The sequence below is a fragment of the Antechinus flavipes genome, chromosome 4 (genome assembly GCF_016432865.1).
Source record: "Antechinus flavipes isolate AdamAnt ecotype Samford, QLD, Australia chromosome 4, AdamAnt_v2, whole genome shotgun sequence".
Classification (NCBI taxonomy): domain Eukaryota; kingdom Metazoa; phylum Chordata; class Mammalia; order Dasyuromorphia; family Dasyuridae; genus Antechinus; species Antechinus flavipes.
This window is the reverse complement of record NC_067401.1, coordinates 251239152-251264697: the sequence shown is the minus strand read 5'-3', so window position 1 is coordinate 251264697 and position 25546 is coordinate 251239152.

Genomic DNA, 25546 nt, shown 5'->3' with positions numbered 1-25546 from the left:
TTTACATTTAAAGGTTCTGATAAAGGCCTCATTTCTAAAATATATAGAGAATTGAAACAAATTTATTAGGATTCAAGCCATTCTCCAATTGATAAATAGTCAAAAGATATGAATAGCCAATTTTCAGATGAAGAAATTGAAACTATTTCTAGTCATATAAAAAGGTGCTCTAAATCACTTTTGATCAGAGAAATGCAAGATAAGCCAACTCTGAAATACCACTACACACTTCTCAGATTGGGTAAGATGACAGGAAAAGACAAGGACTAACGATGGAGGGGATGTGGGAAAACTGGGGCACTAATACATTGTTGGTGGATCTGTGAAGGAATGTAACCATTCTTGTAATGGGCTGAAACTGAGTTGATGCACTGAGGTCCGAGCACTTAAGGCTAATTACCAATTGGACAATACTCTATTAGCATTTGCTTGGAATATGGCCCACCCCACCATTCTGTGCTGGCTCCATCTGTTGGTGTATAGGGAGATTTGGAGTAGGGATTAAAGGGTGGAGTAGGACAAGCGAGTGTAACTCTGGGCGGTTGAAGAAAGAGGAGATTCCTGTGTCCACTCTCTCTCCTCTCCTTTCAACAAAAAATAAAGATCAAGGACTTTTTCTTATTCTGACTCTGGCTGATTCTAAAGTATCCAGGGTGCTAACACAGTCTTCACACATTCTGGAGAGCAATTTGGAATTATGCTCAAAGAATTACCTTTGATCCTTTGCATAGCCTTTGATCCAGCAGTGTTTCTACTAGGCTTATAGATCAAAGAGATCTTAAAGAAAGGAAAGGGACCTGTATGTGCAAAATATGGCAGGCCTATTCATAGTATCAAGAAACTGGAAACTGAGTAGATGCCCATCAGTTGGAGGAGAATGGCTGAACAAGTAATGATATATGAATGCTATGGAACATTATTGTTCTGTAAGAAACAATAAACTGGATGGTTTCAGAGAAATCTGGAGAGACTTGAATGAACTGCTGCCACATGAAAAAAGCAGAACCAGGAGATCATTATACAATGATCAATTTTGATGGACATGGCTCTCTTCAACAATGAACTTATTCAGGCCAGTTCCAATGGTCTTGTGATCAAAAAAGCCATCTACACCCAGAGAGAGGTCTGTGGCAACTGAGTGTGGTTCGCAACATAGCATTGTTGTTCATTTTGTTGTTGTTTGCTTGCATTTTATTTTATTTACCATTCTCTTTTCTGGTTTGATTTAATTTTTCCTGTAAAACAAGATAATTGTATAAATATATATGCATATAGTGGATTTAACAGATTTCTCCTGTGGTAAACATATACTGAACTACTTGCCATCTAGAAGTGGGGAGTGGTAGAAGTTGGGGAAAACCTGGAACACATGGTTTTGCAAGGACTAATATGGCAGAATTATCTATGCATATTTTTTGAAAAGTAAAAAAAAAAAAGAAATAATAAAAAAGAAAAAAAAAAGTAAATATTATATCAAGGCATTAGATGCTGACTGTACATTTCCTCCTCAGCCCTTCTTTCCCTTCCCCCTTTCCCTCCATTTTCCTTCTTTTATATTTTTCAGCTTATCTGTTTATTTTTTTGAGACTGGTTCCCCTATGTCACAACCCAGTGAGGAAAATTTGTGGCCATCCATATATTTTATTACATTATCAATTGGGGGCATTTGAGCTACTATCTTTTTGACCTGCCAGTTAATCACTCTTACATAGCCTGATGACTCCCCATACTTTGGTCTTACTGAATTACTTCCAGACTTGGTGCAGAAACCTGATCAATTTAACGTTGAAGTGAAGTTTCAGAACTCCTGAGTTTGAGTGATCCATTAGGCACTTTCTCTTTCATTATCAGGAATTTCAGGAATTCAAAACCATACTTGACCATTAAAAAGTATTTTTTGGATAAAATCTGGGAAAAAAAAACTTTTGAGATGTTTTACCAGATATGTATTGGCATCATTGTGATTGAATTGAAACATTGCTCATGGTCTATATATCATCAAGGTGAAGGGAGAAGTGTCTACAAGAGAAAGGTTCAGCACAATCAAAAAAATATAACAAAAGGTTATCGTTGGGCTAGAGAAAAAAATATATTTCCTAGAACTGAGGCAGATTTTCTATCTATCTTTATATCTTCCTATTTTCTTATCGACACATACATGTGTGTGCATGTGTATCTCTGTGTGTTTCTGTGTTTCTCTATGGGAGTATGTGTGTGTTTGTTCTCATATTGTCTACTTTGAAATAACATAAGCTCTTTGAAACCAAGGAGAGTTTTGTTTTTCTTTATAGTCTTGATGTCTATAATAATGCCTGATACATTTTAGGTGCTTAATATATGTCTGCTGCTTCATAAAAATATAATCTATAAATTTATTTATTATGGATAGTATTGAAAAAAATACCCTTGAATTCTTGGAAGAGATCCATAAGGTAAAGTTGTTAGTACAGTTAATGAAGTAGTTAGTTTTAATAAAAACAATAATCATAGCATAAGGGTGGATCAAATCTCTGGGGACCTTAAAAGTCAGACTTTATAATGACATTTAATTATCTCCAAGTTCATTATAGCTTTCAATTATACTATTTAACATTCCTCATAACTTGCCTTCTTTTTATCTTTCCAATCTCTTGAACCATTTTTCTTCTCACAACTTCTTGAAGATAGTTATGCTGGTCTATTTGATGGCCTTTACACATACTATTCCACTTCCATTCTATATGATTTTGCACTATATGTTCTAATTTTTGGAATCATCTCCTTCAAATCCCTGGCTTCTTTCAAGACTAACTTGAGTTCCTTTTCCACCAGGAGGAATTTGGTAGTGGTTTTCCTCAGAAGGTCACTTTCCATTTTTTGAACATTCATCTTCCATGCCCCAATTTATGTATTGTTGTTTATCCTATTACAATGTAAACTTTTGGATGGCAGGGGTCATTTTTCCTTTTTCTTTATATAACTACTGCTTAGTAAGATACCTGGGCCATAGTAAACACTTCATAAAGATTTATAATTGGTTGTTTCTAAGACCTAGCAATGTGAAAAAACCTTCTGAGTTCCAAGGCACAAGACAAAGCAGGACAAAATTAAAACTCTCTCTTTCTCTCTTGAGATATAAGCCATTTCTGGTGTGTGATGACTGTGCTAGCACCCAAGACACTCCAGAATCAGCTGGAATCAGGATAAGCAAAGTAGTCTTTATTCTTGGTCCTTAGACACAGGATTGAACAGGATGGAAGTAGAATCTCCACAAACACCTTCTCCCTCATCTACCACCAAAATGTGACTCTGGCTAGTCTTACTCCACCCCCTAGTCCCTCCTACAATCCTCTGTATACACCAATCATTGAGCCAGCATAGGATAGTGGGAAGGACCATTTTCCAAGCACATGCCCATAGAGTATTGTCCAATAGTGCTCAGCAGTCCTGACCTCAGTGCATTGACTCAATAGTTTCAGCCCACTACACTGGTGTACTATTTCTCGCTTTTCTAGAAGAGCAAAACATGACTTTCTTTCCTTATCACCTATGCTTCCTATTGTCTTTTCTCTGGCAATAGATAAAATTCACTCTAAGCTTTATTTCCTACATATGGATGGCATATTTGATGTAGAATTATACATATGGCTCTTTCCTTTCCCTTCCCTTCCCTTCCCTTCCCTTCCCTTCCCTTCCCTTCCTTCCCTTCCCTTCCCTTCCCTTCCCTTCCCTCCCTTCCCTTCCCTTCCCTTCCCTTCCCTTCCCTTCCCTTCCCTTCCCAATTTCCTTTACAACTTTTCAATTTTCTCCCCTTTTGTTTAATACCATAATGGTCAGAGATGAGTTATGGCCTCAGGTCTTCTGACTCCAAATCATTGCTCTTTTCATTTTGCTAATCTGGTTTCTCTTAAGTACCAATTTGCCTGGATAATTAAAGTATATGTGTACTTTATCTTGAATGTGTCAATAATTTTAATCCCTGTTTTCAAGGAAAAGAGCATATTACTTATTGGAAGTAAAGCTACTGAAATTACTCTTTGCAATTAGTCTAGACTTCTGATTACAGAAGATGTTAGCAATGCCATGTTGTTAATAGGTGGCAAGCTGACAAATGACTTTTCCTGTTAGCAATAAAGTTGCCAATTCAATAAATATGCTCATTTCCCCTGAATCTTTATTTTTTTCTGCCTAACTTGATTTCTGCCTTAAGCTTCCATACTTTTTTGTGTTAGGCCTGATTCAGAATAAAATGTGCAGCTTATACTTCATGTATTTTTTTTAAAAAGGAAATTTACTTGAGTTACTTGAATAATAAAAAGGATTTTGTTCAAGTAGAAATAGCAATCCTGGTCCAGCAATCCTGGAGTTAGATGTATTTTATAACTGTTAGGGATGCTGGTATATCTGTCATGTCAGAGCAGCCCCAACCTCCTAAACTGGACTTGTATGTCTCAAGCACCAGAAAGTCATATCTACATCTCAAACCTTAATCTACTGGACCAATAATGTATCATATGGCTTCACTGAATTTCAGGAGAAAAAAAAAATTGAAAGTCTACATATTAAGAACTTTAGTCAGTTTTACTCCTACCACATATACAGGGTTTTTTTTTTTTTTTTTTTTTACTATTACTTATCAGTCTCCTTCCTATTGTTAACAATTTGTGGCTGGAATGGTTGTTCATTTATTTGTTTGTTTTACTTCTGGGAAAGTATATTTCATAGTTTTTTTTGTACTTATATAATAAAAAAGATCCATCAATAAATGAATATTTCTCACATTCCATTACAATTAGTAATAGCAACAATAGCGAAAGAGAGTAGATAGCAAATTCTTAACAAAGACAACTTGAGTTCATCCCTTTCCTCACATACTAGATCTATGATGTTTGATAAATCACTAAAGCTAAGTGCTCTGGGCAACTATTTAAGACTCAAATAGAATTGTTTGATAAGGGACAATGGGCAAGTTGTTTGATCTCTCTTAATCACAATTCTTCTTATGTAAAATAAAGGCACTACACAAGATGGCCTCCAAAAATATAATTTGATAATTCATTGAAATCTCATATCTGTACCAAAATAAAAGTTGATCGTGATGCCAATAATATGTGCATGTAGATATATGCAAATAAAATACATAATTTAACAATACCCAGCATGTTTGTATATACACACACACACACACACACACACACACACACATATATATATATATATATATATATATATATATTATATATATATATACACATATATATGTTTACATATATGAATTTTGTGGTATGTGAATAGTGTACATGCATAGTGTGGTAATATAGTTTATAAAGACTATTTTATAGATATTGACATAGATGTACATATAAATAATATAATTTTTTTAGGCCTAAAACTGTATTAAGACTTCTGGAACAACTTATTCAAACTTGAACAAATGTTATTTTTGTAGTTTATTAAATATTATATATATATTATTTCATTTGCTCTATATAATTGTAAAGAAAATACATTTTCATTCAGCTTCAACCCTCTATTTCCTTGAGAAGTCTAAAGTACTCACCAGTGATTCATTCTAGCATTTAACTAAATTAATTTAATGGGATATTGATCTTTCTTTTTTGAGTCCAAATTAATATAGATGTATTTAAACAGGAAGTAATTTATATAGATGGATATTTTATAATTTCTCAACAGAAATTTATCATATGGAATGATGACAGGTTATCAATGATAACTATGTATGTCAACCAGGGATGCCTTAGCTGTTGCCTTTATAAATGGGCTTATTTTACCAAAAAGAGAGTTGTAAAGAGAAGAAAGAACAAGAGTCAGCTATTTTGTACTTAACTCTAAGAATTTTTTCTGAGGCCTTGTGATAAGTGCCCTTTCTATAATTCAGTTTTTTTCATTTGCAAAATAAAGAGATTGAGCTACAAGCTTTTTGAGGCATTATGCTGAAAAGACTATAGATTAGTAAGTCAAAGGATCAAAATTCAAATCCCACCACTGATTTTTTTTCTGGTTTTATGACATTGGGCAAGAGATTTTAAGTTCCTTTAATTCTATATCTTTAAAACAGAAGAGTTGAATAGATTATGTCTGAGGTCTTTTCCTGCTTTTAAAATGCAATCTTTATAAATGGATGGGAGTATGAGCAAATGAAGGGAATTTTTTCTTCCCCAAAATAGAATTTTCAATTCAATTTCCTATCCCTTTATTCATTCTACAAATAATCTTTACTATTCATATTAAAGTTATTAAAATTCTCATGAAATAAAGACTTAAAGAAGGAACAAAGTGTATTTATTTGATGAGATGACATGACACTGAATGCAGCAAACTAAAAAGAAAAAACAGTACCTAAATAGATGCTCATTTTTAAAGTCTTAAGGCAATAAATTATCTACCTCTTCAGTCACTTTAAAATAAATTACATATGTAAAATAAACCACAATTTCCTAATAATAAATTATTAGAATCCAAAACAAAAGTTGGATTCAAAATGTTCCTTTAAGACGTTCCTTCGCATCAGATTGATTAAAACATTCTACTCACATTCTACACCTCCATGAAACTCAGAATCCTGGAATTGGTCAATGGCTTCAAGGGCTGTTTTCATGTGGTACCTAACTCCTGGTAGAAATTCCTTGAATACCATTTGATTTTGGAGCCAAACTGTGAAGATGCTACAAGGACAGATATCTGTTTCTGGCAGGATTTAGAGCTTAGATCACCAATAAATCACAAGAAGGAATGTTTCCTTTTCCTTCCATGTCGTAGGTGGCTTTCAGAGTCTGAAATCAGCTTCTGTTTGCTGGCATCTATTTTGCCTGGTCACAGTGGACTTCAGATGGGCTGGTGCAAGGAATAAGGAGGCACAATGAATCATTCAGTACTAGGAAGGAAATGCTTGAACAGCCAAAAAGCAATGTGGACTTTCATTTAGAAGTGTACCCACATTTCCCTGAAACATGCTTAGGAAAACAGTTTTGTGCCATTTTTAGGATGTTCTGTTTGTCATTCAGAAACACAACACATTAGCTGCTTTGAACTCCTCAGCACTAAAAATATTTAAGTTGCATAAGTGGAGCAAGAGAAGGCCTGAATGAAGCTTTTAATTTAGAGGTTCTAAGGTATCACCTCATTGCTCTGACTAAATAGTGAAACCATTGTAAAGGACACAGCAATAGTCTTTAAGGGAGTTAACATGGTGAGACAAGTAACCAAGAGAAGTAGTCATACACATTTTTTTGGTAAGGAATGAAAAGGAATATTTAAAAAGTTACATTTTCCACATTCCAATACTTTTTAAATTAAATAATGTCAGTATTAATCAATAAAAAATATTTTATTAAAACTTAACATATCAGAAACATGCCTTGGGAACACATGGATAGAAATTAAAATAGTCTGTGCCTTCAGGAAGCTTACAGTCTACTGAAGGCAAAGCAACATATTTAATGAAGCAAATATAAAATATGTGAAAAGTTTTTCTTTTTGAAAGATCTTCCTGGCTCATTTTTACAAAAGTCTTTCCAAACTTCAACAATGTATTAAGGGCTAATTAATTTAAATTCTTCATGTTTACACTAATATGTAAAAAGCAGATAAGCCAGAATATGCTTATAAAAGCAAAATAACCAAATTTATCTAGAGGATTTAATTTTTTTGTGTTCCCTTTTAAATTCTGAAGCTTTGATTCATAACATTGAATCATTTAGCATTGGTATCCATTGACTGTGTGAAGTCTCCTGTATGACTCATTCTACTAACTATTTTTGTACTGGCACAGGTCACCAATGAATGGAGGTTTCCTTAAGATAGAAGACTTTTGTGCAACTTTTCCTAGCCTGAACATTAACAGTGAAATACTCACTATGCATGGAATGGAGAAACCATTATAGAAACTATTGCTACTTCAGGTCATTGAAAGAGGCTTTCTTATGGGTCTGAAAAAAATTCTGTGTAATCTTAATGCAGGACAAAATATGTATCCATTCCAAGAAACTTCATGTAGAAAAGTATCATTGCATGAGAAGATTTATTTCTTTGGGACTTTTTGAGAATTTACCAATGGAAACATAAATATGATTAAATGTCACTTAGCAGTATCTCTGTACTTAATATTCTTCTCAATTAAAATATTAATTATAAGAAAACTTCCTCAAGTCCAACCTACTTTTCAACTAGAAAAGGTGAGAGGGGAGCAATATCAAACTAGGGAAATGCCAGTCAAACCGATATATGGCATAGAGTATCTCAATCCAGAGAAGGATACTTGATATAATAACTTTTAAAACCTGGCAGCATCCTTCAAATACTAGCCAGAGGGATTGTAATCATATCACAGGTTGAGAGAGCACTATAATCTGTGTGATATCACTGCTCCTGAAAGAGAGAAAAAAAAAAGAGGTGGCAGAGGTGTACAGACTGTCCTATTTGAAATCATCATGATAATCAGCTTAAGAAAGGAGTATAAAAAGTACTATGATCTCTCTCTCTCTCTCTTTCTCTCTCTCTCTCTCTCTCTTTCTCTCTCTCTCTCTCTCTCTCTCTCTCTCTCTCTCATCACAAGAAGGCAAAAAGCACCATAACAAATCAGAAATACAAATGCCCTATGTGGTAGAAATGATATAGTGTCAACAGAACTGACTATTACAAAAGGCAATACTCAAGATCAGGTGAAATGGACTAAGGAATTAAATAAACTGAATCAATAAATGATAAATAGATTGTTATAGAATGTTTAGAATATTGAACTAGGTGCTGGGCATACAAGCACAGAAAATAAATTACTTACAATATTCTAAAAAATGAATGTTTTCATTATACACCAATGATAAGTTGAAAAAAAATTGGACTCCCAATTGTGGAAAAGGGCTTCCATTTTTTTTTCCCTTCCTTTTTGTCATTGGTGTACTGATGTACTCAGCTTCAAGTTAGAACACGATATACTACTGACCAATGTAGAGAAATAATTACATATATAGGGTAGAGGTGTGTGTATAGGATTGAATGAATACTTTAGCCAAAACTTGAATTATATGAAATAAGACATGAAGATAAAGAGCTATTAAAATAAAAAGAAGCAAGAATCAAAGAACTTGACATTCTATAAACAAATATTTAGTGAGAACTTCAAAAAATATACTTAATGAAACAGTTGACAAAAAACAATATTATTGTTTCTAGTGATTTTGTGGAAGATATAATTTTGAAAATCAGTTTTTGAATTAAATTTAATAACATGAATCTGATCAGTGGAACAATTATTTTAAATTAAATTTTATTTTTTAATTAACAAAAATTAATTTTCTCTCCTTCCCATCTCACTGGGGAAATGAATTTAGTAAGCATGAATTCAACTGATAGAAAAATATAATAAAACAGAATAATTAACATATCTGCTAGCCATTATTAAAGAACATTTTATCTCATAATATTTGACATAAATTTTAAAATACTTCAAAAATTATGCACAACAGTGTACGCAATAGCTATTGTTATAATGAGAACCAAAGGAGGGAAGGAGACGTTATTTAAAATTTCCTTAAGCAAAAGCAATAAAACACCACTATGGCATAAACTATTTGAAGGGATTATTGAAGATGTACAGAAAGGTATCTGAAAAAATCAATAAATAACTGCTATTAACACTAGAAAATTTCTACACAGTATTGTCCAGTTAAATGTAATTAAATATAAATTACTCCAGTTTTAATAGGAATTGACTGATATATAGGATTTAATTCTAGAAATAGTCCAAATATTCATGTAGTAACTTGGAAGTAGCCTGCTTTCAGTCATTGTGACTGAGAGACTTGTGTTATACAATGACATAAATGTTTTCTAGGGATGGAGTCAAGTTAGTGGAGCACAGGAAGGATTGCAATTGATCTCTACCAATATTCCACTCCAAACCACACCCCACACCCCCCCCAAAAAAATAAATAAATAAACAAACAAACAAAAAACATTTTAATGTTTCAAATAAAATTCTGGAGCAACAGAGCTAACAAAATGTCGAGTAGGACATTTTTTTTTTTCCAGTTCAAGACCGCTTAGAAGATTGGAAGGAGAGAAACGTGACATTGCATAAAGACTGCCCAGATTCCATATGGGTTAAATATCAGTGATGGGATTTAATGATGGCTTTGGGAACTCTCAAACTAAAGATGGTGAGGGGATTTGGCAATTGCTCAGCAAAAAAAAATTACAGGGAACCCCTATATTAGTTGGGGTGTAAGACCAAATGTCATCTAGCAATTCTATTGCCTATACTTATTTCCAATTCACAGTTCTTAAGCAGAGTTCTGAAGCATTTTTGGTCACAAAGGAATAAGGATCTTTAGGAACAATTATAATTTGTTAATACAAAAGAGCAGGGGCCCAATGGATCTACTAATTGTATTTCCAAAGGGATCTGGGTAAGATCCAAATGAAAGCTCAGGAGAGCAGTGATCACAGTGCTCAAGAAGCCAGGAAGAAATCACTTCAATATTAGAAAGCCACAGTCAGTATTATACAAGATCTAGTAACTATAATGTTTAACAAACAGAAGGCTTTAAATTTGATGTTACAAAAGATAAAAAGAGCTAGAATTATAACTGAAAGTAACTGAGAAAAATTGAGTAAATCTTTCAGAAGAAAAATGGATATTTAATGAAATACTGATGTTTGAAGCATTATTAATCAAAAAAGAGTTGATTTAGAAAATTTGATTATCACATACAAGTCTCAACAGGAAATTGAAAAAAAAAATGAAACCTTCCCAATGAGATTAGGGGTGAAGCAAATCTGTTAATTATTATCACTATCTTTCAATATTTTATTAGAAATCCTAGCTCTATAATTTGGAACTATGCTCAAAAAGTTATCCAACTGTGCACACCCTTTGATCCAGCAGTGTTATTACTGGGCTTCTATCCCAGAGATATTAAAGAAGGGAAAGGGACTTGTATGTGCAAAAATGTTTGTGGCAGCATTTTTCATAGTGGCTATAAACTGAAAATTGAATGGATACCCATCAATTGGAGAATGGCTGGGTAAATTGTGGTATATGAATGTTATGCAATATTACTGTTCTGTAAGAAATGACCAGCAGGATGAATATAGAGAGGCTTGGAGAGACATACATGAACTGATGCTAAGTGAAATGAGAAGAACCAGGAGATTGTAATACACTTCAACAACAATGCTATATATGAGGATCAATTCTGATGGAAGTGGCTATCTTCTGCAATGAGAGGATCCAATTCAGTTTCAATTGATCAGCGATGGACAGAACCAGCTATACCCAGTTAAAGAACATTGGGAAATGAGTGTGAACTGCTTGTATTTTTGTTTTCCTTCCCAGGTTATTTTTACCTTTCTAAATATGATATTTTTTGTGCAACAAGAGAACTGTATAAATATGTACATATTGTATTTTAGATATACTTTAAATATTTAACATGTATGAGACTGACTGCCATCTAGGAGAGGGGATGGAGAGAAGGAAGAGAAAAGTTGGAAGAGAAGTGATTGCAAGGGTGAATGTTGAAAAATTACCCATGCATATGTTCTGTCAATAAAAGGCTATAATAATAAAAAAGCAATGCTAGCTTTAGTAATAAGATAAAAGATAATTAAGGGATGCAAATAAATAATAGGGAAACAAAGATAATTTAATGATATTCTTGAAGAACTCAAGAAATTAAAAACAAGTTGAAACTATTAACATTTTTATTATATATTTTGGGTTCTTTGTTAATTTTTTATTAAACCTTTTTATTTTTAAAATATATGCATGGGACTTCCGGTTAAGATGGCGGAGAGGAGGCTCACTGCTGCATAAGCTCCATGCTTTCTCTCACTATCCACTTCATTACAAGCCTCTGAATCAATGCTTGACTGAAAAAAACCCACATATAGTTACCAAGAGAAGCCATCCTTGAGATCTGCCAAGAAAGGTCTGTCTTTACTGGAGGGCTGGGGCGGTTTTAGATCGGGCGCAGGCAGCGGCAGTGAAAGCACGGGAGCAGACTGGAGAGGGGGTGGGGAGTGATCGCAGCCGTCTCTGCGGGGAGAGCTTCGCTACAGGTTTGGAACCTGCAGCAAGTCAGCAGCCCAGCAGAGAAGCTAAAAACACCGGGGCTGAAGAATACAACCCCAAACAGCTGGAGTCTCTCAGGACCTGGCCGCCCCCTCCTTCCCCCCCCACAGTGACTCAGCACGCTTTGGGATCTCAGAGCGCAGGCACAGCACAGTCCTGCTAGTGCCTCACTGCTGCCCCCTGCAGTCTGTAGAGGAAGCTCGATAACACACCCAGCCCCCCCCCAAAGAAAGACTCCAGTTTTTTCTGTTTTTCTTTGGTAGTTTGTCTCTGATTAATAGACAGAATGAGCAAGAAGCTGAAGAGGACTTTAACCCTTGACAGCTTCTATACAGATAGAGAGCAGACTCTAAATCCTGAGGAGACTAAAAACAGGCAGTCCCCAGGTGAATCCCCAAAGGAGGAGAGCATCTGTTCCTCAGCACAGATGAACCTCATAGAAGTGATTAAAAAGGCTCTCACAAGGGAGCTAGAAGAAAAATGGGAAAAGGAGAGGGAGGCTTGGCAAAAGAGCCTGGAGAAGTCACTTAAAGAGAGAGTGGATAAAGAAGTAAAATCCTTGAAAAATAGGATTAGTGAACTGGAAACAGAAAACAGCTCTCTAAAAAACAAAATTGGCGAAATGGACAAAAATTCCACAGAACAAAAGAACTCAATTGGACAATTAGAAAAAGATTTTAAAAAAGTGAGTGAAGAGAATACTTCACTGAAAATCAGAATTGAACAAATGGAATTGAATGACTCAAGGAGACAAGAAGAATCAGTCAAGCAAATCCAAAAAAATCAAACAATGGAGAAAAATGTGAAATACCTTCTGGGGAAGACAACAGACCTGGAAAACAGATCCAGGAGAGACAATCTGAGAATCATTGGACTCCCAGAAAAACATGATGAAAAAAAGAGCCTGGACACTATTTTCCAGGAAATTATCAAAGAGAACTGCCCAGAAGTCATAGGAACAGAGGAAAAAATAAACATTGAAAGGATTCATCGATCACCCACTGAAAGGGATCCTAAAATCAAAACACCAAGGAATATAGTGGCCAAATGCCAGAACCCTCAGATGAAGGAAAAAATATTGCAAGCGGCTAGAAAAACCCAATTCAAGTATCAAGGAGCCACAATAAGGATCACCCAGGATCTGGCAGCATCCACATTAAAAGATCGAAGGGCCTGGAATATGATATTCCAAAAAGCTAAGGAACTTGGTATGCAACCAAAAATAACTTACCCAGCGAGAATGAACATCTTTTTCCAGGGAAGAAGATGGACATTCAATGAAGTAAGCGAATTTCATCTATTTCTGATGAAAAAACCAGAACTTAACAAAAAGTTTGATCTACAAATATAGAACTCAAGAGAAATCTAAAAAGGTAAAGATTAATCTTGGGAACTATATTTTGACTATATAGATGTATAAAGAATACATGTATACCTTGTTCTAGAAATTGATGTGGAAAGGACATTGTACCAGAAAAAGGGTAAAGTGGGGGTAGTACATCTCATGAAGAGGCATAAGAAACCTATTATATCTGAGAGAAAGAAAGGAGGGGGATGAATATAGTGGGTATCTTACTGCCTTCAGAATTGGCTTTAAGTGAAAAATCTTAAGACATATTCAATCTATGGTGAAACGTCTCCCATCTCATTGAAAAGTGAGAAGGGAAAAGTGAAAAGGGAAGGAATAAGCTAAGGGGAAGGGAATACAGGAACTGGGAGGGAAAGGGGTAAGATAGGTGGAGGAACTCTAAGGTGGGGGGAGGGTTACTAAAAAGGGAGGGCTGTGAGAAGCAAGTGGTGCTCACAAGCTTAATACTGGGAAGGGGGGGAAAGGGGAAAGAAGGGAGGAAAGCATAAACCGGGGTTAACAAGATGGCAAGTAATACAGAATTGGTCATTCTAACCATAAACGTGAACGGGGTAAACTCCCCCATAAAGAGGAAGCGGTTAGCAGAATGGATTAAAAGCCAGAATCCTACAATATGTTGTTTACAGGAAACACACCTGAAGCGGGGAGATACATGCAGGTTCAAGGTAAAAGGTTGGAGCAAAATCTACTATGCTTCAGGTGAAGTCAAAAAAGCAGGGGTAGCCATCCTGATCTCAGATCAAGCTAAAGCAAAAATTGATCTAATTAAAAGAGATAAGGAAGGACACTATATCTTGCTAAAGGGTAGCATGGATAATGAAGCACTATCTATATTAAACATATATGCACCAAGTGGGGTAGCATCTAAATTCTTAAAAGAGAAACTAAGAGAGCTGCAAGAAGAAATAGACAGTAAAACTATAATAGTGGGAGATCTTAACCTTGCACTCTCAGAATTAGATAAATCAAACCACAAAATAAATAAGAAAGAAGTCAAAGAGGTAAATAGAATACTAGAAAAGTTAGATATGATAGATCTCTGGAGAAAATGTAATGGAGACAGAAAGGAATACACTTTCTTTTCAGCAGTTCATGGAACCTATACAAAAATTGACCATATATTAGGACATAAAAACCTCAAACTCAAATGTAGTAAGGCAGAAATAGTAAATGCATCCTTTTCAGACCACGATGCAATGAAAATTACATTCAACAAAAAACCAGGGGGAAGTAGACCAAAAAATAATTGGAAACTAAATAATCTCATGCTAAAGAATGATTGGGTGAAACAGCAAATCATAGACATAATTAAAAACTTCACACAAGAAAACGATAATAATGAGACATCATACCAAAATGTATGGGATGCAGCCAAAGCGGTAATAAGGGGAAATTTCATATCTCTAGAGGCCTATTTGTATAAAATAGAGAAAGAGAAGGTCAATGAATTGGGTTTGCAATTAAAAATGCTAGAAAAGGAACAAATTAAAAACCCCCAGTCAAACACTAAACTTGAAATTCTAAAAATAAAAGGTGAGATCAATAAAATTGAAAGTAAAAAAACTATTGAATTGATTAATAAAACTAAGAGTTGGTTCTATGAAAAAACCAACAAAATAGACAAACCCTTAGTAAATCTGATTAAAAAAAGGAAAGAGGAAAATCAAATTGTTAGTCTTAAAAATGAAAAGGGAGAACTCACCACTAACGAAGAGGAAATTAGAGCAATAATTAGGAGTTACTTTGCCCAACTTTATGCCAATAAATTCGACAACTTAAATGAAATAGAAAAATACCTCCAAAAATACAGCTTGCCCAAACTAACAGGGGAAGAAGTAAATATCCTAAACAGTCCCATCTCAGAAAAAGAAATAGAACAAACTATCAATCAACTCCCTAAGAAAAAATCCCCAGGACCAGATGGATTTACATGTGAATTCTACCAAACATTTAAAGAACAATTAACTCCAATTTTATATAAACTATTTGAAAAAATAGGGATTGAAGGAGTCCTACCAAACTCCTTTTATGACACAGACATGGTACTGATACCTAAACCAGGTAGGCTGAAAACAGAGAAAGAAAATTATAGACCAATCTCCCTAATGAATATTGATGCTAAAATCTTAAATAAAATATTAGCAAAAAGATTACAGAAAATCATCACCAGGATAATACACTATGACCAAGTAGGATTTATACCAGGAATGCAGGGCTGGTTCAATATTAGGAAAACTATTAGCATAATTGACTATATCAATAACCAAACAAACAAAAACCACATGATCATCTCAATAGATGCAGAAAAAGCATTTGATAAAATCCAACATCCATTCCTAATAAAAACACTTGAGAGCATAGGAATAAATGGACTTTTCCTTAAAATAGTCAGGAGCATATATTTAAAACCATCAGTAAGCATCATATGCAATGGGGAAAAACTGGAACCTTTCCCAGTAAGATCTGGAGTGAAGCAAGGTTGCCCACTATCACCATTATTATTTAATATCATATTAGAAACACTAGCCTCGGCAATAAGAGTCGAGAAAGATATTAAAGGAATTAGAGTAGGCAATGAGGAAACCAAACTATCACTCTTTGCAGATGATATGATGGTATATCTAGAGAACCCCAGAGATTCTACCAAAAAGCTATTGGAAATAATTCATAATTTTAGCAAAGTAGCTGGCTACAAAATAAATCCCCATAAATCCTCAGCATTTTTATACATCACCAACAAAACCCAACAGCAAGAGATACAAAGAGAAATTCCATTCAGAATAACTGTTGATACCATAAAATATTTGGGAATCTATCTACCAAAGGAAAGTCAGGAACTATATGAGCAAAATTATAAAAAAAGTCTCCACACAAATAAAGTCAGACTTAAATAATTGGAAAAATATTAAGTGCTCTTGGATCGGCCGAGCGAACATAATAAAGATGACAATACTCCCTAAACTAATCTATTTATTTAGTGCTATACCAATCAGACTTCCAAGAAAATATTTTATTGATCTAGAAAAAATAACAACAAAATTCATATGGAACAATAAAAAGTCGAGAATCTCAAGGGAATTAATGAAAAAAAAAATCAAATGAAGGTGGCCTAGCTGTACCTGATCTAAAATTATATTATAAAGCAGCAGTCACCAAAACCATTTGGTATTGGCTAAGAAATAGATTAGTGAATCAGTGGAAAAGGCTAGGCTCACAAGACAGAATAGTCAATTATAGCAATCTAGTGTTTGACAAACCGAAAGCCCCTAACTTCTGGGAAAAGAATTCATTATTTGATAAAAACTGCTGGGATAATTGGAAATTAGTATGGCAGAAATTAGGCATGGACCCACACTTAACACCATATACCAAGATAAGATCAAAATACCAAAATAAGATAAGGTCTATGACCTAGGCATAAAGAACGAGATTATAAATAAATTAGAGGAACATAGAATAGTTTATCTCTCAGACTTGTGGAGGAGAAAGAAATTTGTGACCAAAGATGAACTAGAGACCATTACTGATCACAGAATAGAAAATTTCGATTACATCAAATTAAAAAGCCTTTGTACAAATAAAACTAATGCAAACAAGATTAGAAGGGAAGCAACAAACTGGGAAAACATTTTCACAGTTAAAGGTTCTGATAAAGGCCTCATTTCCAAAATATATAGAGAACTGACTCAAATTTATAAGAAATCAAGCCATTCTCCAATTGATAAATGGTCAAAGGATATGAACAGACAATTTTCAGAGGATGAGATTGAAACTATTACCACTCATATGAAAGAGTGTTCCAAATCATTATTGATCAGAAAAATGCAAATTAAGACAACTCTGAGATACCACTACACACCTGTCAGATTGGCTAAGATGACAGGAAAAAATAATGATGAATGTTGGAGGGGATGCGGGAAAACTGGGACACTAATGCATTGTTGGTGGAGTTGTGAACGAATCCAACCATTCTGGAGAGCAATCTGGAATTATGCCCAAAAAATTATCAAATTGTGCATACCCTTTGATCCAGCAGTGTTTCTATTGGGCTTATATCCCAAAGAAATACTAAAGAAGGGAAAGGGACCTGTATGTGCCAAAATGTTTGTAGCAGCCCTGTTTGTAGTGGCTAGAAACTGGAAAATGAATGGATGCCTATCAATTGGAGAATGGCTGGGTAAATTGTGGTATATGAATGTTATGGAATATTATTGTTCTGTAAGAAATGACCAGCAGGATGAATACAGAGAGGACTGGTGAGACTTACATGAACTGATGCTAAGTGAAAGGAGCAGAACCAGGAGATCATTATACACTTCGACAACGATGTTGTATGAGGACATATTTTGATGGAAGTGGATTTCTTTGACAAAGAGACCTGAGTTTCAATTGATAAATGACGGACAAAAGCAGCTACACCCAAAGAAAGAACACTGGGAAACGAATGTAAACTATCTGCATTTTTTGTTTTTCTTCCCAGGTTATTTATACCTTCTGAATCCAATTCTCCCTAAGCAACAAGAGAACTGTTTGGTTCTGCAAACATATATTGTATCTAGGATATACTGCAACATATCCAACATATAAAGGACTGCTTGCCATCTAGGGGAGGGGGTGGAAGGAGGGAGGGGAAAAAAATCGGAACAGAAACGAGTGTCAATATAAAGTAATTATTAAATAAAAAATTAAAAAAAAATATATGCATGGATAATTTTTCAACATAGACCCTTGCAAAACCTTGAGCTCCAAATTTTCCTCTCCTTCCCCCAACCCCTTCCCCTAGATGTCAAGTAATGAAATATATGTTATACATGTTAAAATATATTTTAAAATCAGTATACATAAACACATTTTAACAATTATCTTGCTGTACAAAGAAAGCAAATCAGTCCAGAAAAGAAAATTTTGAAAAAAGTAAAATGCAAGCAAACAACAACAAAAAAGAGTGAGAATGCTATGATGTGAACAACACTCAATTCCCACAGTCCTCTCTTTGGGTGTAGATGACTCTCTTCCTCATAAAACTATTGGAACTGGCCACAATCATCTTATTGTTCAAGAGAGGCATGTCTATCAAAATTGATCATCGTATAATATTGCTGTTGCTGTGTTATAATGATCTCCTGGTCCTGTTCATTTCACTTAGCATCAGTTCATGTAAGTCTCTCCAGGCCTCTCTGAAATCATTCTCCTTATTTTTTCTTATAGAACAATAATATTCTCTAACAGTCATATACCATAACTTATTCAGCCTTTCTCCAGCTGATGGGCATCCACTCAGGGCTTAAGTGACTTGCCCAGGGTCACACACCTAGGAAGTGTTAAATGTCTGAGGCCAGATTTGAATTTAAATCCTCCTGACTTCAGGGCCAGCACTCTACCCACTGTGACACCTAGCTGTCCCAGGGTTTTTGTTTTTGTTTTTGTTTCTGTTTTTTGTTTTTTTGTAATGAATGTTAAAATTCTGATATACCACTTTATATCTATCAGCTTGGCTAATATGACCAAAAAAAGTGATGAATGTTAGAGAGGAAGTGGGAAAAGCAGAATACTAATTCATTGCTGTGAAGCTATCAACCATTCTAGAGAGCCATTTACAATTATGTCTATATATAGATGATATATATATATATATACACACATAGATATAGCTACAAATATAGATATATGACTTTTAAAATGTGCATATCATTTGATTCAGCAATATTACTACACATTCCATATTCCAAAGATATCAAACAATAAAGAGAAAAGGCCTATTTGTACAAAAAATACGTACAACAGCTATTTCTATGGATAGAAAGAAGTGGAAATTAAAGGGATGCTCATCAGTTTATGATTGTAATGGAAAATCATTATGCTGTTAGAAATCACAAGTGAGTCATTTCAGAAAAACCTTGAAAGACTTATATGAACTCTTTCAAAATGAAGAGAACAGAACCAGAAGAGCATTGTATACAGTAACAGCAATATTTTAAAAATCATGAATAATATAACTTCTCAGCAATGCCAAAAGGCTAAGGATGAATTATATGATATATCGCCAGAGGTGGGTGTGGGAACTGATATTGTTTGAATACAAATTGAAACTTGTTATTTTTCAATATCTATTTCATTCTTTTTATTTGATATTTTTGTATTAAAGCTTATAATTTACAAAACATATGCATGGGTAATTTTTCAGCATTGACCTTTGCAAAGCCTTCTGTTTCAAATTACCCCCCGCTTCTTTCCCCCACCCCTTCCCCTAGATGGCAGGTAATCCAATACATATTAAATAAATATTGTGAAGATTTTAAATGAGCTTTTTGTTCTATGGATTTTTTTTTAACATTTCACAAATTCTATTTTTTAGGGAGTTGCTTTCTTTTTCCATTTTATAAAATCTGTCTTTGACTTCTTTCTTATTTATTTTGTGGTTTGATTTATCTAATTCTGAGAGTGCAAGATTGAGATCTCCCACTATTATAGTTTTACTGTCTATTTCTTCTTGCAGCTCTCTTAACTTTTCTTTTAAGAATTTAGATGCTACACCACTTGGTGCATATATGTTCAATACTGATATTGCTTCATTATCCATGCTACCCTTTAGCAAGATATAGTGCCCTTCCTTATCTCTTTTAATTAGATCAATTTTTGCTTTAGCTTGATCTGAGATCAGGATGGCTACCCCTGCTTTTTTGACTTCACCTGAAGCATAGTAGATTTTGCTCCAACCTTTTACCTTGAACCTGCATGTATCTCCCCGCTTCAGGTGTGTTTCCTGTAACCAACATATTGTAGGATTCTGGCTTTTAATCCATTCTGCTAACCACTTCCTCTTTATGGGGGAGTTTACCCCGTTCACATTTATGGTTAAAATGACCAATTCTGTATTACTTGCCATGTTGTTAACCCCTATTTATGCTTTTCTCCCTTCTTTCCCCCTTTCCCCCCTTCCCAGTATTAAGCTTGTGAGCACCACTTGCTTCTCACTGCTTCTCACAGCCCTCCCTTTTTAGTATCCTTCCCCCTGCCTTAGAGTTCCTCCCCCTATCTTACCCATTTCCCTCCCAGTTTCCGTATTCCCTTCCACTTAGCTTATTCCTTCCCTTTTCACTTTTCCCTTCTCACTTTTCAATGAGATGGGAGAAGTTTCACCATAAATAGAATATGTCTAAAATTTTCTCTTAAAGCCAATTCTGAAGGCATTAAGATACCCACTATATTCATCCCCATCCATTCTTTCTCTCAGATATAATAGGTTTCCTTTGCCTCTTCATGAGATGTAGTGGCTCCACATTACCCTTTTTCTGATACAATGTTCTTTCCACATCTAGTTTCTAGAACAAGGTATACATGTATTCTTTATACATCTTTATAGCAGAAATATAGTTCCCAAGATTAATCTTTACCTTTTTAGGTTTCTCTTGAGTTCTATATTTGTAGATCAAACTTTTTGTTAAGTTATGGCTTTTTCATCAGAAATAGGTGAAATTCACTTACTTTGTTGAATATCCATCTTCTTCCCTGGAAAAAGATGCTCATTCTAGCTGGGTAAGTTATTTTTGGTTGCACACCAAGTTCCTTAGCCTTTCGGAATATCATATTCCAGGCACTTCGATCCTTTAATGTGGATGCTGCTAGATCCTGGGTGATCCTTATAGTGGCGCCTCTATACTTGAATTGGGTTTTTCTAGCCGCTTGCAATATTTTTTCCTTCATCTGAGAGTTCTGGCATTTGGCCACTATATTTCTTTGTGATTTGATTTTAGGATCCCTTTTAGTAGGTGATCGATGAATTCTTTCAATGTCTATTTTACCTTCTGTTTCTATGACTTCTGGGCAGTTCTCTTTGATAATTTCCTGGAAAATAGTGTCCAGGCTCTTTTTTTCATCATACTTTTCTGGGAGTCCAGTGATTCTCAGATTGTCTCTCCTGGATCTGTTTTCCAGGTCTGTTGTTTTCCCCAGAAGGTATTTCACTTTCTTTTCCATTGTTTGATTTTTTTGGATTTGCTTGACTGATTCTTCTTGTCTCCTCAAGTCATTCAATTCCATTTGTTCGAACCTGATTTTCAATGAAGTATTTTCTTCACTCACTTTTAAAAAATCTTTTTCTAATTGTCCAATTGAGTTCTTTTGTTCTATGGAATTTTTTTTCCATTTCGCCAATTTTGTTTTTTAGAGAGCTATTTTCTGTTTCCAGTTCACTAATCCTATTTTTCAAGGATTTTATTTTTTTATCCACTCTCTCTTTAAATGAGTGGGATGACTTCTCCAGCCTCTCTTGCCAAGCCTCCCTCTCTTTTCCCATTTTTCTTCTAGCTCCCTTGTGAGAGCCTTTTTAACTTCTTCTATGAGGTTCACCTGTGCTGAGGAACAGATGATCTCCTCCTTTGGGGATTCACTTGGAGACAATCTGTTTTTAGTCTCCTCAGGATTTAGAGTCTGCTCTATCCGTATAGAAGCTGTCAAGGGTTAAAGTCCTCTTCATTTTTTTGCTCATTGTGTCAAAGAATCAAAGACAAACTAGCAAAGAAAAAAAAGAAAGAACCCCTAAATGGAGTCTGCTTTTTTTGGGGGGGAGGGGCTGGGTGATGTTACCGAGCTTCCTCTATAGACTGCGGGGGCAGCAGTGAGGCACTAGCAGGGCTGTGCTGCGCCTGCGCTCTGAGACTCCTAGAGCGTGCTGAGACACTGTGGGGGAGGGGTGGCCAGGTCCCAAGAGACTCCAGTTGTTTGGGGTTGTATTCTTCACCCCTGGTGTTTTTAGCTTCTCTGCTGGGCTGCTGGCTTGCTGCCAGGGCAAAGTATCCAGTCCTGTAGCAAAGCTCTCCCCACAGAGATGGCTGTGATCACACCCCACCCCCTTTCCACTCTGCTCCCGTGCTCTTACTGCCGCTGCCCTCAGCCTGTGCCTGATCTAAAACTGTCCCCACCCTCGAGCAAAAACAGACCTTTCTTGGCGAGTTTCAAGGATGTCTTCTCTTGGTAACTATTTGTGTTTTTTTTTTACAGTCAAGCATTAATTCAGAGGCTTGTAATGAAATGGATAGTGAGAGAAAATGCGGAGCTTACACAGCTATGTGCCTCCTCTCTGCCATCTTGGCCGGAAGTCCTCAAATCTGTCTTTTAATGTGTTATTTGCTTTTTAAAAATTTCACTAAGTCTATTTTATGTCACCTTTTCCAAAGCCTCTTGCAAAGTTTTCATTTCCTTTTCCCATTTTTCTTCTAGCTCTCTTATAAGATCTTTTAAAAGTTCTTTTAGGAGAGCCTTGTGTGATGGGGACATATTACCTTTGGGGGTTTCATCTGGAGACAATCTGTTTTTAGTCTCCTCAGGGTTTGAAATCTTTTCTTCTCTTTCACAATAAAACCTATTTATGTTCAGAGCTCTTTCTACTTTTTTATTCCTTTTAAAAAATGTTAAGATCTACTTTTAGGGCAGTGTAGGTTGTCCAAGCTTCCTATTCAAGCAGCAATGGCTTCCTCAGCAAGCAGTAGCGGCTGCATTGAGTCTGTGCTGACTCATTCCAGGTGCTGGGTGGACATGGCCAGGTTTCATAAGATTCTGGCATTTGAGGTTTACTATTTAGCTTTTGTGTTTGTGTTGAGTGTTTTATACCTTCTCTGCTGACCTACAGGCTTGCAAGCAGGGCACAGTAGTCAATAGTGCCATAGATTCCTTCCCATAGATTCTCTGCTGTGAGGAAACTCCCGCCACCCTGGCCTGCACTGCCTGAGCTCAGTGTCTGTGTTTGGCCTGCTTGCACTTGGCCTACTTCGTCTGTGCCTAATTGAAACAGACCTTTTCTGGCAATCTTCGAAATTGCCTTCTGCTGGTAATTTGTTACACTCCCAATATTCGTGGATTCTGGCAGTCCCGAGCTAATTCAGAGGCTGGGTGTGTTAATTAATGTGAGTGTAGTAGAAGATGGTCAGAAATAAATGTGTGTCCTCTCCACCATCTTTGCTGTGTCCCCAATGTATCTTTTTACTTTATTTGTCTTTTTCTCTACAAAATTACTAATATTGAAGTATTTTACATGATTGCACATATAAACCTATATCAGATTGGTTAACATTTCAGGAAGGAAGAAATTTGGGGAAGAATAGAATTTGGAACTGAAAACAACAACAACAATAAAAACAAATTGTAAAAAAAAACAATTTTAACATATAATTGGAGAAAATAAATTAATATGAATACATTTTTAAAGAGTAAAAGAAATGTTAACAAAATATTTTTTCAAATAATTTTCTGATAGACAGGTATGGCTTATGAACAATTGACTTGGAGTTTCATGATTCAGAACTCTGAATATGGATACCAAAAGGGAGATCTACCTCTTCCTTAATAGAACTTCTTTGACTTGTATCTGAAAGCCAAGTAGATGAAAAGAAGGATATTTTGTCTTGCATTTGATCATGCAGACCTTCTTTGTCTGTCCCTCTGTTCCTTCCTTCCTTCTTTCCTTTCTTTCTCCCTTCTTTCTTTCCTTCTTTGCTTTTCCTCCCCTCCCATTCTCTCTCCTTTCCTCCCTCTCTTCCTCTTTCCTTCCTTTCCTCCTTCCTTCTTTCCTTTGTTCCTTCCCTTTCTCCTTCCTTCCTTCCTTTTGTTCTTCCTTCATTTATTTCTTCTTTCCTTCTTTGTTTTTTTATATTTATGCACTTTGAAAAAAGCATTCACATTTTATATCACTTAATAAATGTATAAACACTTATAAGGAAATAATATATAGGTAGAGATCTGTTATGGGGCAGAACTCTGAAACAAGGATTCTTACAAGGTGTTAAGTCAATGGAATTGATAAAGACAGTGGCACTTCTCTAGATTTATAAATTATGTTTAGAGTCCCAATTTCTATCAGTGAAGGTAATTTCTGGATGGAATGAATAGTTCACTTTTTAGGTTTCTATAGATCATTATTCCTAAATCATAAGAAATAGCCAACAATCAGATTCACCCTATGTGAAAAGAAAATAGTTAGATTGAAAATTAAATATCACTGATTGATTTCCCTTTTTTGTCTGAAATATCAACAAACTTATGGCACTGCAAAATATCATTAAGTATGCGTGTATCTTTATTCTAAATTTAAACTATTTTAATTTATAGTTCCCCCCCAAAAAAAAACAATTATTCCTCCTATACAGGGGGAAACTCAGCCAAATTAACCTACATAATAGTAAAACTCTGAATCATGTAACAGAAAGTTATTGGAGGAATTTTTTCAGAGCCTACCAATTTGAAGAATCAAACAAATATAAAAAGATGGTATTAATTAGTGGTAGAAAGAGACATTTTCAAAAGAGGAGGGATACAGGATATGGGAAACTATTTGAAACATTTAAGCATTTGAAAATGTCAAGCAATTTATTGAGGATTTATTCACTTGGATTGAAAAGCTTAGCAGACTTGTTATAAAAATATCTAAGAATGAGTTGTTCTATAACTGAATAGAAAATTTTTTTTTCAAAATACTCTTGTTATTGTTAAGAGATGATAGAAACACATTGACTATATCTGTATTAATCCTAGTCTCATAGATGGGAGATAAAATATTTGCATACATGATTCATACCTTCTTAAAAACATATATGAACAAATATAGAAATACAGTTATGTTGTTAGACTACAAAAGCAGATGTACATCAATTGGAGCTAAGAGAAGGAAAAGTCATTTTGGAAAACACTGGCAGCAGTTTCCTCCTTGACTCTCTACAAGAACAAAATTATGTGTTTTTAGTTTTTTCAGAAATTATTTTTGATTTAGCTTTATTGAATTAGTAATATATATTAATAAATATTTCAAATGCCTTCAAATTATTTGTGAATAAAATTAATATTTTATTTTCTAATTACATAGAAAATAATTTTATATTCATTTAAAAATAATTTCAAATCCTCTTCTCCTCTTTATTGACATTTCATTGAAAAGGCCAAAAATGTTAAAAGTCATATATGTGCAGTCATGCAAAACATATTTCTATATTAGTAATGTTGTTGAACAAAATGCCTTCCTTTCCCTCTGTCCATCCCAGGAAAAAAGACATAAGAAAAAGTTTGCTTCAATCTGCATGCAAATTCTTTCAGTTCTGTCTCTGAAGGTGTCTTAA